Genomic DNA, 14941 nt, shown 5'->3' with positions numbered 1-14941 from the left:
TATATCAAGTATGAAGTTTTAATCTGAAGATTTAAAGGACCTGTATTTCATGCTTCCAGTTGCTTCCATTTTTTCTCTTGTGGCACCCTTTAAGTGTGTTCCTGATTTATGTGCAAGGAGGAGTTTTTTCAGGGGTATACACTTTCAGCCAAGTGGGGGTTTTTCCCAAAACTTTTGTCTATACTACCACAATTGAGTGCACTTGCTTTGTAACTCCCAAGTATGATCTTAGAATGGTAGAGTAAATTTACTAGTAAGGTGCCTTGCTTGTGAAATTATTAGCAAGAAACAAGTGGTAGACCAGAACTAATTGCAGATTTCAAAAGAGAGGGAATTACTGAAAATATCAACTCAACATTACTTGTGTTACATTTCACCTGCATAAAGTTTCAGAGCATGGTAGTACAGAGGAAACTTTCTTTTTTACTGGCTGCCGTTAGCTAGCAGGTCTTGTTCTAATCATTAGCTGTGATTATACATCACTTGAGTCAAACGAAGTCCTTCACTGAGTGCTGACAGAGGAAGAAGGGCAGAAATAACAAGGTTGACTTTTATGGTGGGAGAGGTCCAGGACTGGTTATAATAAAGTATATTTCCAGAACTGTTTGAGGAAGAACCCTGCAAAGCTTTGTTTTCAGTGTTGGAAAATGAGTACTGGGTGTTTCGTTGTTACTCTTTTGCCTTTTCCCAAATTAGCTTCATTTACATGCAGTTCAGCGGACACCAACAGTTAATCAGTTTTACTGCTGCTGAAGTCTGGCATTCTGAATCAATTCGTGGTTGTAGTTGTGAATCTAAAATCCCATAAATACGTTGGCTCACATGGAGCCATCTCTTACTTTTTTCAGTAATGCAGAAAGAAAACGAGCGTAGCTAGAACTTAAGAGGGAGTAATTTAATTGTACTGATACATCCCTTCCACCTCATAGTGAAATTGTACATGTGATAGAAAGGAAGTGAGAAAACAGTTATTCGTGTGTTACCAGTTTTTCCCCTTCAACTCCTGTCCCCTGTGCTTCTGGGCTAACCCCAGCCGGCAGCTCAGCCCCACGCAGCCGCTCGCTCGTTCCCCCCTGGCAGGATGGGGGAGTGAATCGGAAGGGTAAAAGTGAGAAAACTCGTGGGCTGAGATAAAGACAGTTTAACAGGGAAAGCAAAAGCCGCGCACACAAGCACAGCAAAACCAGGAATTCACTCCCCACCGGCAGGCAGGTGTTCAGCCATCTCCAGGAAGGCCGGGCTCCAGCACGCTAAGGAACGGTGACTTGGGAAGACAGATGCCATCACTCCCAACGTCCCCTCTCCGTTCCCCCAGCCTTCTGTTAGGGCGCGTGGTGTTAGATGGCGTGGGCTGTCGCTTTGGTTAGTTCAGGTCATCCGCCTGGCACTGCCCCTTCCCAGCCTGCTGCGCAAGCACTGTTCAGCAACAGCTAAAACGTTAGTTCGTTTTTCAGCATTGTTTTGGTCACAAATCTAAAGCACAGCGCTGTACCAGCTACTATAAGGAAAATTAACTCCATGGCAGCCAGAGCCAGCACACCTGTCCCACCCACATTGGTGAATCCTGTTCCCAAGTTGTTTCAAAGCTTCACTTAGCAACTCTGCTTCGGTTACATTTTCTTTCGGCATGGCTTAGAAATCGTGACTCTCCTAAAACATGAGATGCCGAAAAGAAATGGGCAGTACTGCCCACCACTTCTGCTCTGCTTTTGGGTGTCCTGACCAGGAGATTTGGGGAGGCAGAGGAGGGAGGGCTCTGTAGAAAGGGGGGGAAGCTGTGGTGATGCTCTGCGGATGGTGGATGGGGTTGGTTCACAGCAGCTTGGAGCTTGCAGTCAGTAACGTTGGACAGATCTTCAGCACGATGTGCTGGTGGTTTCTAAGGATGTGTGAGCTAAGACCTGGTCAGAATTAGGTGGTGATGGTGTGTTGGTTTGGGTTTTTTTTTTTTCCTCCAAGGGCAGGTTTTGACTGTAAACTGCTGCCTAATTCAGAAGCCTCTAGGAACACGGGACAATTTATTTTAAAAATCGTGAAATCATGTGGTTTTCCTGATCTGACTTATAGAAATAAAGGTTTTGTGCTCTGTATGTAAATATTTTTTAATTTTCAACCAGATCTTAGTATGGAAAGTCTGAAGCTTGGTGATGGAACTTTGATAAAAGTGTAAGGAAAGGAAGTCTTTTATATAGAGGCTTGTTCTTCTGCTCTTCAACATAACAAATGTATAGCATTAGCATTGTCAATAATTGTTGCACTGAGGCAATCGGAGGACAAACGACTTTCATCACAGCATGCAACGCGCAACTGAAAGTATTAAACCAAATTAATGAAACCGGGGCAGCTCAAACTGGTACACTTTCACAGCAGGAGTAATAGAATTTGTGCTTTGACGAACAGTGGGAATACCAGTACTGTGATTTTGTGCTGCGGTTTGCCTCTGGTCAAACGAAACAGAGCAAACGTATCTGAATAGTGCTAAGGTTGTGGGAGACAAACACTGATATTCAGACTAATCATGGTGTGCATGTAACCATCAGGAAATAAAAGCCTTGCCTAGTGGTGTATTTGGGGCTGAGGGCCACAGCCCCCCCAGTCCCTTCAAGTACTACTCCGTTACTCTGGGGAAAAGCCAGGTTTACCACTGGAGGGCAACACAGGTGTATGGTTGCCGCAGCAGATTCCATCCAGAGTTTGGAAAAGCAAGCTGAAGCAGCCTGGCAGGTCTTTCCCAGCATCACTGACATGGCATACATATGTCATCAGCAAGACCTGAATCTTTCTGAATTCCCCTCAAGGGCTCAGTTACTTGAGCTAGTTTCATGACTGACCCCATGTGCCCTCTTAAATCCAAGTTTTCACGTTTTCCTAGGACCCTTACCCTGGCCATCCCTCAGAAATTCAGAGAAATGAGGTCTGAGTGGATTTTTTTCAGGAACAGGGTTAAGCAGAGCTGTGAAACAACATTCTTGTTTCTCTACAGACTGACGCTTTTTAATACAAACTTATTTTTCCTTTGCTTAGGAGAAAAAACTGCTGTTTGATCATTTCTGACTGGGTTCTGCACGGGGCAAGATGCCTCATAACGTGAGCAGTGCCTGCCCAAACAATCTGAGCTGACAAGTTTGCAGGCACCCACAGGTATGGTCGTAAGTAGAGCAAGTCAAGCAGCCTTGCTAACACGTGGGTCTGCTAGCTCTCTCTGTAACATCAAGACACCTGGATATTAGGATACCCAGACCCAGACGTACCTAAACTAAGCTGACTGGCTCCAGAACCTGCCCGGGCTGGATGTCTTTATGCTAAGGCTGAGCATAAAAGAGGGCACCGTGGGAGCCGCTCTCCTCTGTGGCAGAATGGCGTGACCGTCCCTTGGACTGTTAAAAATTACTGTTATATTGGCCATGGGGATGGTTATTACATCCCCCGCACTCTTACCATCATCCGAGGAGGGATGATTCAGTTGTGAGGTTTGGGTCTGGGAGACGAGCCTTGTTCGTCCTCCCTGCATAGAAGTACGTCTCCATTTCATATCTTGGAGGGTTTCCCAGGAACCCTCTGCCACGGAACATTTCTCACGATGTTAAAGAGCCAATTAAATGGACTGACAGCGTTTGCTTTGTAAACAGCTCATCTCTGTGATACAAGAGAGATGGTTTGCTAAACTCAGATGACCGGTGTGTAAAGCTTTAGTATGTTCTCTGTAAGACGTGGACCCTGCGATACCTGCCTGGTGTACATGCACTAAAATCCACATCCTTGTGAGATTCCTCTCTGAGCTATTTGGGACCAGTAATCATGTTATGGCGAGGCAGCAGCACGGGCACTGGGAGAAAGCGGTCTCTGCCAGCTCTCCAGTGTCTGGGTGCTCGCTGAACGTGGGACACCGCTGTCAGGGCCCTGAGAGCGCTCTGCTTTCTTCCCACCAAGGGTTTGGCTGCTTGCGCTGAAGGGCAGCTCTGGCACGGCACACCTGCATCACCTCGAACCACACTGCTGGGGAAAATGCTGGGGGTGAGAAAGAGCTCAGAGAAGCCCTCCCACTTCTGCTCCAGAGCTGCATTTAAGCTCAGGCTCACGCCCTTGCTCCTCGCCTGAGCTACGTCTCAGCTATGCCTGTGCCGTGCTGATACTGATGCTGGCTTGACTTCCCGGCTTGTCCTTAGCCTTGCCTTGTCAAGTTGGACTTGCCTGGTGATCTGACTCTCCACTGACCCCGGTCACTGTGGCTGGACCTGCTCTGCTTTTCTTGCTTGGGTGCAGTGATGTCGAGGAGCTCTAGAGGAGAACGGTGGCCAGAAGTTGCCTGGAAAGGAGCACGTCAAAAGCCATTGAAGGAGCCCTTACTCTTCGGGATGAGCAGTGGGAAGACAGCTCTCCTGCAGCGTATGAGCAAGAAGGGCTGTGCAAGCAAAAGCAGAGCGAGCAAAGGAAAGCTGGGGAACCTCAAGGAAACCAGCACTATCTGATCACTTGCTTACAGTGAATGTGGGCACTTGTGACTTTAGTCAGGGAGAGAAGAGTAAAATATTAGAATTAGGAAAACAGATGTCAGTGAGAGTAATGTTATCAAGGATTGCTGAAGTTGTCAGGTGTGTGGGATGGTGTACTGCCATAAGCCCTCTCTCCCTCACAGAAAAGTCGTGCAGCTAACACAGGATTGTAAATGCTTGGTGTGGATTCTAACTCTTTTTCTGTTTGCAGTAGGGCCCATAATGGAATACAGTGTTTTCTCCCAACAGGAAAAGATCACAACTGCATCAGCTCCATCTTCAAAGTATCCCAACATAGTGGCTAAAGAGAGAGCAGCAATGAGGAACTTCAAAATGCTAAGAGTGAACTAAGACACTGGACTTGGTTACTCATCTGTACCGTGGTCATATCTCAGGGATTCCCATTCTACTTGGCTGGAGCTTCACTTCTTCTCTGCCTCCATCAGAATCAAGGGAGATTTCTTTCTTCCTTCTCTGCACCAACTGGCAGTGCTGCCAAGGACTATATATTCCCTCCCCTGAACTCCAATGTGTAGTTTGGTTCTCAAATCCACGGGGAAAAAAAGTCAAAATCTGCTGAAAGCTGGAAAGTGTCTTTGAGGAATTATCACCATACACTTGCCCTGTTCTTATCTTTATTTTTTTGAGATAAATGGATGAGATCCTTTAAGAGATAAAGGATGTTGGATTACATTAGACGCTTGGTCTGATGTGGTACAGGCATTCTTATTATCTAAGTACAACTATGTTGAGGCAAGCTTTTCAAAGTTTGTGTTATAGATAAAACTAGCTGATTTAAAGGACAAGCAATAACTGGCTAACACTGGTGAACTGGCAGATTGCTTCTGATTCTCATAAGGCAATTGTCAAAATTATATTGCTGCCTAAGACTTTTGAAGAGGCCTTTAAATGTACCTCTTTTCCTGGAACATAGTCCAAAGTTACAGGAAGAGTGCATTCTTCCCGTAGCCTAATTTCTGGCAGAAAACAAATAAAATTGGTTTATATTTGCGTCAATACTGTACCACTTCAATAAGCAAAAAAGCTTTAACTCATTAAAATTTACAGAGATGCCACTGAAGCAGCATTGCTTTCCCTCTTTAAATCTTTTTATTAGTTGGATATTAAATGACCAGTCTTGAAAAGATTTTCTTGAATTCACTCTTAATTTGAAATGGTTTGTTTTTAAAAGAAAAATAAATATAACCCAAATTTTTAAAAGTCTGGTCTGAATTAAAGATTTTGTGATTTCTGATACAGTATAGTGACTTTGTACACCATGCAAAGAAAACAGCCTGTTTCTCTAAAACTCATAAGTAACCAAGCTGATTCCTCAAAAATGTCATTTATTTTTTCACTCCAGATCAGGAGGGAGCGGTTTCCCCACTGGCACAAACAGAGCCCGTGTACACAGGGGGCTATCCGGTGTCACCTCAGCTGCTCTGATCTCAGGGCATGAGGGGCTCAGCCTGTCTCGGTTTCAAGAAGCTGCTTTGATTTATGTGCCTTATGGCACCTAGTTCTCAGAGTATCGTAAAAAACCTGTCCAACATTAAAATTGCTGAGTTCTCGCTCTCTAACTGGACTGTCTCGTGGTGAACTTCTCTGCCAGCTGCTCATATTCATCACTCCCTGACTGTTCCCATCACCCAGCTCGCAAGCGAAAAGCCCTCTGTGATCTCCTGACCTTTCTCCCACGCGTACACCACCGCCTCCTCTGCTGCCAGGTACGTGTCCCCACAACCCACGGGCAGGACCTGACGGTCCTCACACCCGGCTGGGTTTTCCAGTGAACATAATGCTTCTCCGAGGACCCTCGAACCACCTCGCCATGTGCTCGCCTCAGGTGGTCGTCGGTTCTCTCTGCTGCGGCTTCAATTTGAGTCTTGGTCTGAGCTGACGTTAGCTGGTTTCCTGTTTTCCACATCCAGCTACTGTGCTGGCTGGCATTTTGGAAGTGCCTTGACTAGACGGTTAGATATGAGGTCTCATTAACACGTCTCTTGGAATTGGAAGAAGGCCAAAGGCTGGGAAAGGCAAGTTTCCAGCACTGCCTTTGATTTAAGGGCAGCACTAATAGTTAAGGTTAAGTGAGTGCAAGTGCTAGTGACTGGGAATGAGCTCAGAGGGACAGAAGGGGATGTGCGGCGAGCGCTGGGGAAGCAGGAGTGACTGAAATGGCTGAAAACCCACTTAAGAAAGATCCTTTTCTGGGTAACTTTGGCACAAGGTTGCAATGGCACATCCTCTTAATGCTTGTCACACTGCCTCACTTTTCAGCTATGTTGACTCACTCCCTAAGAAAAGCTACTGCTACAAATCCCATGGGAGCTCCATTTCTGACTCCTCAGGATCTGGGTCAGGCTCGCTCTCCTGGTCCTTCATGCTGGGACCATGCGAGTGCCCAGGAGATGGACAGATCAGCATAACCTCGTCTTCTCTTCCTTGACAAAGTTTGCAGCAATTTCTTCTTTTTTGCTAATGCAAACAGTATGTGCCCTCCAGCTCCTGCTTGTTTAGGAAGAGCAGAGAACATAAGCAGAGATGTGCCTTTTTCAAAACTGTGCACTGAGTATTATTGCTTTTGAGTAGAAGTGCAGAAGCTAACAGGGCCAACAAAGTTCAGTGGATGTTTACCAGTGATTTCATTTCTTGGCTGAAACTAGGCATGGGAGAAGATGAAACTCCGTTCTGGAGGCAGCAGTTTAGAGCTGGTGGAAAACAGGTCATGTTACTAAGTCCCAGGCAAATCTGGATTCCTGAGGCAGGGGTTAGTGGGTATGGATGTTTGAATCCTTGGCACGCTCCCAGCACTGGAAGCTTCAGCTACTGCAAGGCAGCAGTGCGAGCATCCGAGGGACTGAGACGTGGTAACGAGAATCCCTGTAGTGAAACAGTCCCTTTAAGGTATTGCAAAAACCAGATCCCGCTTTGCTTCAGGAAATTGCTCTGTGGATGAGGCAGAATGGGGATAGGACCTCTGCACACCAGCAGCAGTGCAGTGTGGGATTATAATCCTTCCCTCCATGCCTGAGCTGTAGGCTCCGCTCCAGGTCATTAAAGGGAGGCAGGATAACTCCCATGAGGGTTTAAGTAGTGCCACAGATGAGATAGCAAAGGTCTTGTCGAGCACACAGAGAAGGTAATTCCATGGCTCTGGTGTCCCGATTGTCCAAATCAGAGACCTAGTCCTGTTGGCTGCTGGTCTGTGTGCCCGGATTTCTGTGGAAGACGGGACCTGGGTGACCAGTAGCGTGCACCCCAGGCTGTGCTCCGTCATGGAGGACGGATACAGAAGGAGTGGGCAGGAGATCATTTACACGTATCCCAGTTTATGGGCTGCCAGAGTTTATCAGCCCCTAATCCGGGTATGTTGAATTTATCTTGTGTACAATTTACTGACAGAAAATGTGTAAATTTATCCTCTCTGCATACTAACATAACTGAATCTCACGGTGAAGCTGCAGGGCTGAAAAAATGGGTTTGAGAAGGCTGTAAAGCCCTTTCTCAGGAACGATTCATAGCTATTCCCTAATCATTAGCCTATCGACAGCACTATAAGGAAAGAAAATGTGGGGATGTGAAGACAATCCAATTAATTCCTCAGCTCTGAGTCTGTGAAGTCTGTCTCAAGACAGGCATTGGCTGATTTTCTATTCTTAAATGCTTCTTTTCAGTCCCAGGACACAGGCAAGAAATTATCTTCTTTAGTGACTGCCCAGACATAACTGGTGTGATAGTGCTTGCCTGACGAGCTATGCCGAAGGGTGAGTTTTAGTCTTTTAACCTAAGCAATATCTGTCTACATAAGCTCTTCCCTGTCTGCAGGCTGACAGGTAGTAGCCCTCGGTTCTTAATTGCTGAACAAATTGATCCAGCAATGAAATGGTGAGCAGATTTAGCACTGAAGTAAATATATGTTTGAATCACAAAGACAATGCAGCTAAGGCTAATGAGGGAGATTTGCAAAGCAACAGCTTTGTGAATCAGCATGGAAATTTCTGGCAGCATCCCATGAGACCCTGGAATAAAGGCAAGAGCCAGAAACGGGAGCTGAACACTATCCATCCTAAAGTGAGCCTGCCTTGCAAATGGTCTGGTTTTGCTCTCGGTAAGGAAAGGTTCCTCAGTTCTAGCAAAGATTTTCCCATTTCTCTTTCTTTTTCTTTACCATCATCTGATTAGGATTACCTATGGGAAAATAGCAATTTCCCCGTGCCGTTGTCCTTAGACCTTAAGAACGAGCTTAAAGTTTAGAAGCAGGGATGTCAAACCCAACCTAATCCAGCTTGAGCATTGGTCATGACCTGCTACTCTCCCCTGCATAATTCTAACACATGGATGCTACCCAGCCATCCTCTGCTAGCAAGCCAAAAACAGTCCAAAGAGCCACTGAAGAACAACAAAATCTGTATCAGAGCTTGGGAAAATAAGTAGCCATGCCAAAAACTGGGAACACAGGAAATTAGACCAGGGTCCGTACAGGCATTATTGCCCCTGCTTTCCCCAACACTAGGAATTTAGAGCCTACATGGATTGTGCTGAGGTATGCGCTTAACATTGCTGATATAAGATCCAAATTGCATGACTATAGAGTAGTCTATTTTAATCAAGACAAGAGAAATGAGTTGTGAAGTGACCTGGAAGGGAACTACCGGAGGTGCTCAGAGGAAATTCTTTTGACTAAGCAGAGAGTTATTGTTTTTGGTGCCTTCCTTTCGCTGGGAACGCAACTCCAGCAACAGAAATGCCCCAAATATTTTGCTTCTGTGGAATAGTGTGTGGGGTTGTGCAGATAGGTATCTCTGTTAGAATTCATTAATTATCAGCCAACCAGCCCAGCAAAAATGATTGCAACTACAGCAAAATGCTAATGTCTTTGAATGAGACCAACTTAAACTTTCATGTCATTCTTTCTATAGTGATTTAGTCTGTGGCAAGAGATACGGAATTTAAGTTGCAAGTATGAAACTCGGGTTTGTCCTAGAGTTGTAACTGTTGTGTAGCTGGGTGGCAGGGCTCTGTATCCACACCTAGCATACTTAAACCGAAACTCAGGCAGAGCAAGGAGTCCAGTGAATTGTAAACTGAAGACAAGGTGGAAGTCAAGGTTCTTGTTTCAGAGAATACAGTCCCAAGCTGAAGTCCGAGGGGTGGGAGCTAATGGTAAGAAGGGAAGGGGTGAAATGGAAAATGAGAACTCAGGGTCAGGACTTCCAATTCTTTGCCTAACTCTGGGAGAACATTGATATGTCTACTGGTTAAGGAGACCTGAAGTCAGGATTACCGAATACCGTTCCCAGGCCCAGCCTGCTGGGTGACCTGAGTTCCAGCTCAGGACTTTTTGCTCTGTGTCCAAATTTCTCATCAGTGAGGTTTCCAACCATTGAACCAAACTGATTCTTGGTGGTGGGTGGCCAGTTACCTTCCCCTCTTGAGGTCCCATCATTCCGTCGGCCAGTGCCACCTGGCAGCCCCCACATACCATGTGCCATAACCTCATCTCTCTCCCACAGTGACAGAAGCAAAGGACAAGGGTATCCTGTTACAGCCAGGTCTCTGCCAGCCCTATCCAATTCCTGACAGGCCCTTGTGGGGCCAGGAACCAGTGGGAGGGTGGCAGGCTGCTCAGGGGCAGGGCAGAATCTCTGCCTGTCGTGGCTCCCACTTAATCCCCAGATTTCCATTATGGAGCAGTACAGAAGAGACCAACCAGTTCAGCAGTCCCTGGGGTAGCCCAGCAACAGTAAACTCAAACAGAGGTTGGCAATGGCTACCTTCAAAGACATGCAGAGTCACCAGGGGGTCCAGCTTCCCTCTGCCCTAACCTCCTCCAACGCCGGGAATAGAAGCCACCCAACCTGCCTGCTGAAGTCCACTCCTACCAGCAGTGCCCACCCAGCAGCTGCTCTTTGTGCAAGTGTTTTCTTATATTTCTAGCTGAGTGATAAACAGTCCTGACGGGATAAAGCTGCTGCAGTCTTCTCTGAAGTACTACGAGCAGTATGGGCGTGAGGGAGGGGAACCTGAAGACACAAGTGTGTGCCTTTTCTTGCTACACCTCCCTGGATCAGTGGTGCAAGGAAATGAAGGGATTCAAATGAGTCCTGAGTGAAAGCGAGTAGTAGCACCTCTCGCAGCCGGGTGAAAGGAGCCATTGGGTTGTACACTGAGCACCCTGTATTGCTGCTTCTTGAGAGCGTAAAGTCTTCCAGGGTTTTGTATCAAGGGATACTTCTTTTGCAGCAGGATGACCCCCATGAAGGTGAAATAGTGGATGGGCAAGTGATACAGAAGCAGGGCTGAGGCTGTGAGAAAGATGGAGCAAGGAAGGGAGAGAAAAGAAACAGTACCATACAAGGAAGATCCCTGGAAGCTCCTCAGGAGCTGAAGGAGGAAAGAAGTCCCTGGTATGTGCCTCTCTTCAGCAGGAGGGATGTTAGTCCATAGCGGCATGAGCACTGGAATATTACCAGAGCCTCATATACATGGAGCAGGTCTCACCACCCAGCTAGGGTGATCTATACCCTTGAGCATAGCATGACTATGGCTGTCATGCCTCCGTGATACACGTGTGGCTGTATGCAATAGTGCTAGGAGTCCTGCGCTAGGACAGTCTTGTGTCTGCGGGTGGTCAGATCCATCACATAAATCTGGTGTATAGTGGAATTCCTGCGCTCAATCTGTATTGACCTGTCCAAAGGGATGGAGGTTTATGATGTGCTCTTCTTGCTCAGTTTCAGGGATGTAAGCACATCCACACCCATGAGCCTCAGGGAACTGACCTGTAGGTGACACAGGCCTTAGCATGTCATAAAGGTACAAGCAATTAAAGGTGTTTTGGTTCCTACCAAGAGGGCTGAGCAGCCAGAAGTTAGCCAGTAGCTTTGGAGAGGGGTGCAAGATAAAGCAGAGAGAGGCTCTGCAGAAGGAATTGTCAGGAGTTAAGCCTGCCCAGGATGCCCCTGGGGAAGGCAATTATGAGTTAGCTCTGTATTTGGCAACCTCTGCAAGATTTACTGCCCCGAAGAGGAAGATTAAAGAATTCCTCAAGGCAGAGTGTCAGCTGCAATAACTGTTAATGGCAGAACAAGGGGATGTGAAAGCTGTCACTTTTTCCCTACCTGGCTTTGGAGAAAGCAGATTCAGCAGATGTGAGCCAACACCCACACGTTGCTGTCCTTGCTCTGCTTCCATCCTCTGCTCCGCCAGTGGAAGGGAAGATAGCCGGCTGAGCCAGGCGCAGAGCCGTGCTGGGGACAAGGACAGGGGACTCAGAGCTGCCTGTTCGAGCGGCTGTTTGCAGACATCTCAGCAGCCTCTAATCATGCTACCAGGACTACTTTGCCTGAAGCCACCTCTGTATAGCTAGATGTCAGATACAAACTAAAAACCAGACTGTTTTATCACTTAAGATAAATTTTCTCCTAAGCACCTTACTTAAATAAATCTGTTCGGTCACAGATCATCTTTCTCACTATTCCCTAAGAAATCTGTCCGCAAAGCTCAGGTGGAAGCTGCGCTCAGTCAGAGTTAGCACACAGAAGGTGGCTACCAGGGCACAGAGTGGGAGCAGGAGCCTTGTGCGATTCCACCCTGAGACACAGGAGCCAGCTGGAGACACGTGTGGCTGGGGGGGGCAGCTGCTAAACAGCAAAGAAGGGTTAGAAGTGCAATTAGTCCGTGTGACAACTGTGACCACCTTCTGCCACCACCCTGGGCCGGGCCAAATCCCCCTTCTTCCCTCTCTTGCACAAAGCTGGGTCAAGGCTTTTGAACATGCCCAGCTGCCTGTCAGCCCAGGGGAGAAATAAAAAACACAGCCACAGCAACGGGCAGGGTTGTATATGGGCAAGTCCAGGCTATCGGCTGGCGGTCAGACCTCGGATGGATTGTAGGTAATGAAGTCTAGGACACTGGAGAATTGTTATGGGATTTAGTAGGGGTCAATTCTCTTCTTGCGGTCAGCACTGATACAGACAGACCAGCACCGCACAAGGAGAACTAAAATTATAGTATGGGTAGCAAGGTACTGTGCAACCCAAGCTACAGGATGTGGTAAACACCGAGACAGTTCCTTTGATCTCTCTGTCCAGGGCATTTCCCTCTGGTTCATGCGTCTCCACTCAGGGATGCAGGACAGAGATAAAGAAAGGCTAATGGCTGAAGCTCCACGAGCCATTGCATGTTTCGTACTCAGGGACCAGGTGTCTTCTCACCCAGCCAGGTTCAATCCTGCAGCTCTTGGTCCCTTGGCATGACAATGGGCCTTTATGACTTCGCATGGCTTCTCAGCTACAGACGGCTTTAGAAGACATCGGCTGGGTTGCAGTTGTCACCAACCTGCCCCTGCATGAGCAAAAATGAAAACAAATTCGCACCATCTGTATCCCCCAGCTATTGTCTCCTTCCCTTCCTGTGCTCAGGACACTTGTTGAGAACAGGGTCATATTTTGTGTTTCTTATCAAAGCTCTGGCCTGCTTTGTCTTTGAAATGAAAGTCACAACTCAAGAACAAGCAGTGTGGGAGGAGGCAAGCACAGGCACTATGCAGTCTTGCATCTGCCCTACCATATTGCCTGGCCTGAGTTGCTCTCCCCCACTCATTTTGGGGATCTGGTGCTCAGTCCCTCTGCAGTCGCAAGACCTGACACCTGTGTGCAGAGTGGGAAGGGTGACACGGGATGGTCAGCATGCGGTCTTGTTCAGGAGACAAGGCTATGAAGGAACTCAGGGGAATATGGAGGGTTAGACCTTCGCTACCCTTCCTAAGAAACTTCAGTCACAGTCCTAGCAATGATACTTAGCAGGGTTTAAGTGGGAGGAGATGGAGGTAACGTAGTGTTGGAGGTGACAAGGCAGAAGGAAGATTCTGCAAGCTTCTAGAAATGACCCCAGAAGCCTAACGGGCCCTGCCTTTGGCCCCTGGGTCAGCCAGTCTTATAGAGTGACTCTCCTTAGTCTTTCTATAGAAGGGGGAGATGACACCGACCCCCACTATCCAGCCTGGTCCTACCTTCCCTTTTATGTCCTGCATCCAGCCAGTATCACAATACAGTCTATATGTTGAGGGTATTGGTGACCTGTGGTTAGCCCAAATAACATGCCTAAGTGCTCTCTTCAACAATCAGCATTTTAATTCTGAGATGACTGGTCTGTGACACTGTTTGACGATTATCGCAACCTGGGGTAATCCCTTTCGCATCTGCTGGCACTTTCACGTCAGTGCTCCAGTCTAGTGAACAGCTTCCACTTCTTCGTACCAACACTTCCTAACTGGAAGGATTACAATGACCAAGGGATCTACCCAGTTAACAGATCCAGGCTCAACCCATCATCCTGCTGGTGCAATACCAAAGCACTGGCCCTGGCCTTCCCCGCAACCTGCAGGCTCCAGTCTGCGTCGCAGTCCCCAGGCTGCTGCTGAGCGTGGCTGTTCAGGACCCTTGTTGAGTGTGTGGTGCAGAAGAGGGAGCAGAATCCATGCTGACGTTCACAAGGGGATCCAGAAACACAGACCACACGTCCTACCAAGAGCCACGGGATCCATGCTCCCAGCCTGCACATGCAGCGTGCTGCAGACACCAGGGCACTAGGGCCTGGATTCACACTTCTTGGACTGCAGTCGCTCCAGCCAGAACTCACATAGTGCGGCGAGCTCTGTAATTACCCAATTTATCTCTCCGTTCCGTCCTGGAGAGGAGTGAAGTACCGTGTCTTTCCCTCCCCTTTGCAGCCACCTGATGCCTCTTTAGGGATGACACCAGATCCGCCCCATACCTTGTGCCTACATGAGCTGAAACGTTGCCCTTTACGGCGCTGGGCTCCTGGCCAGCACCTCCTGCAGCCAGCGGCCGCGCGTGCAAAGGGCTGGCATGTTTGCACGCAGCGCCGTTCCATTCAGCCTCTCCCAGCAGCTGCTGCGGGGGTGATGGGGACAAGCAGATCTTTTTTCAGACCCCCTGGGGATAGGCTTCAACAGGTCTGTTTATTCATTGATTTAAGAAATCCAGCTGCAATTATGGTTAAGGCACTGAGAAAAGGAGCCCAGGCTGGGGACTTGGCTCAGGGCAGGGCTTCTGCCACCATGCTCACGCGTATGATGCAGTTGCAAGACCGGTTTCATCACTTACCTATATATCACACAACTTTCTGGCAGCAGAAACCCCTTCTGCCAAAGTCTCAAGGCTCTGTGATAAAGGAGACAGAGAAACAACCCTGGTCATCGCCACTGCTCACTGCCAGTAGCCTCTGTCACATCATCTTCATCAGGCAGCACCGAATCCCTGATCTTCATCAGCATGATTGGATCCTGCAAAAAACCAGCCTTGGCCCTGATGGAATTGGACAGTTTGATCTGTTTCCCCAAAGATGTCAGTGTTCCACCGCTTCAGGTTTGTTTTAATTTGGAATAGACGCTAAAATCTTGCTAATCCTCTCTTGTCGAG

This window comes from Harpia harpyja, chromosome 1, assembly GCF_026419915.1.
Source record: "Harpia harpyja isolate bHarHar1 chromosome 1, bHarHar1 primary haplotype, whole genome shotgun sequence".
NCBI classification, from domain to species: Eukaryota; Metazoa; Chordata; class Aves; order Accipitriformes; family Accipitridae; genus Harpia; species Harpia harpyja.
Note: the sequence above shows the minus strand (reverse complement) of the source record.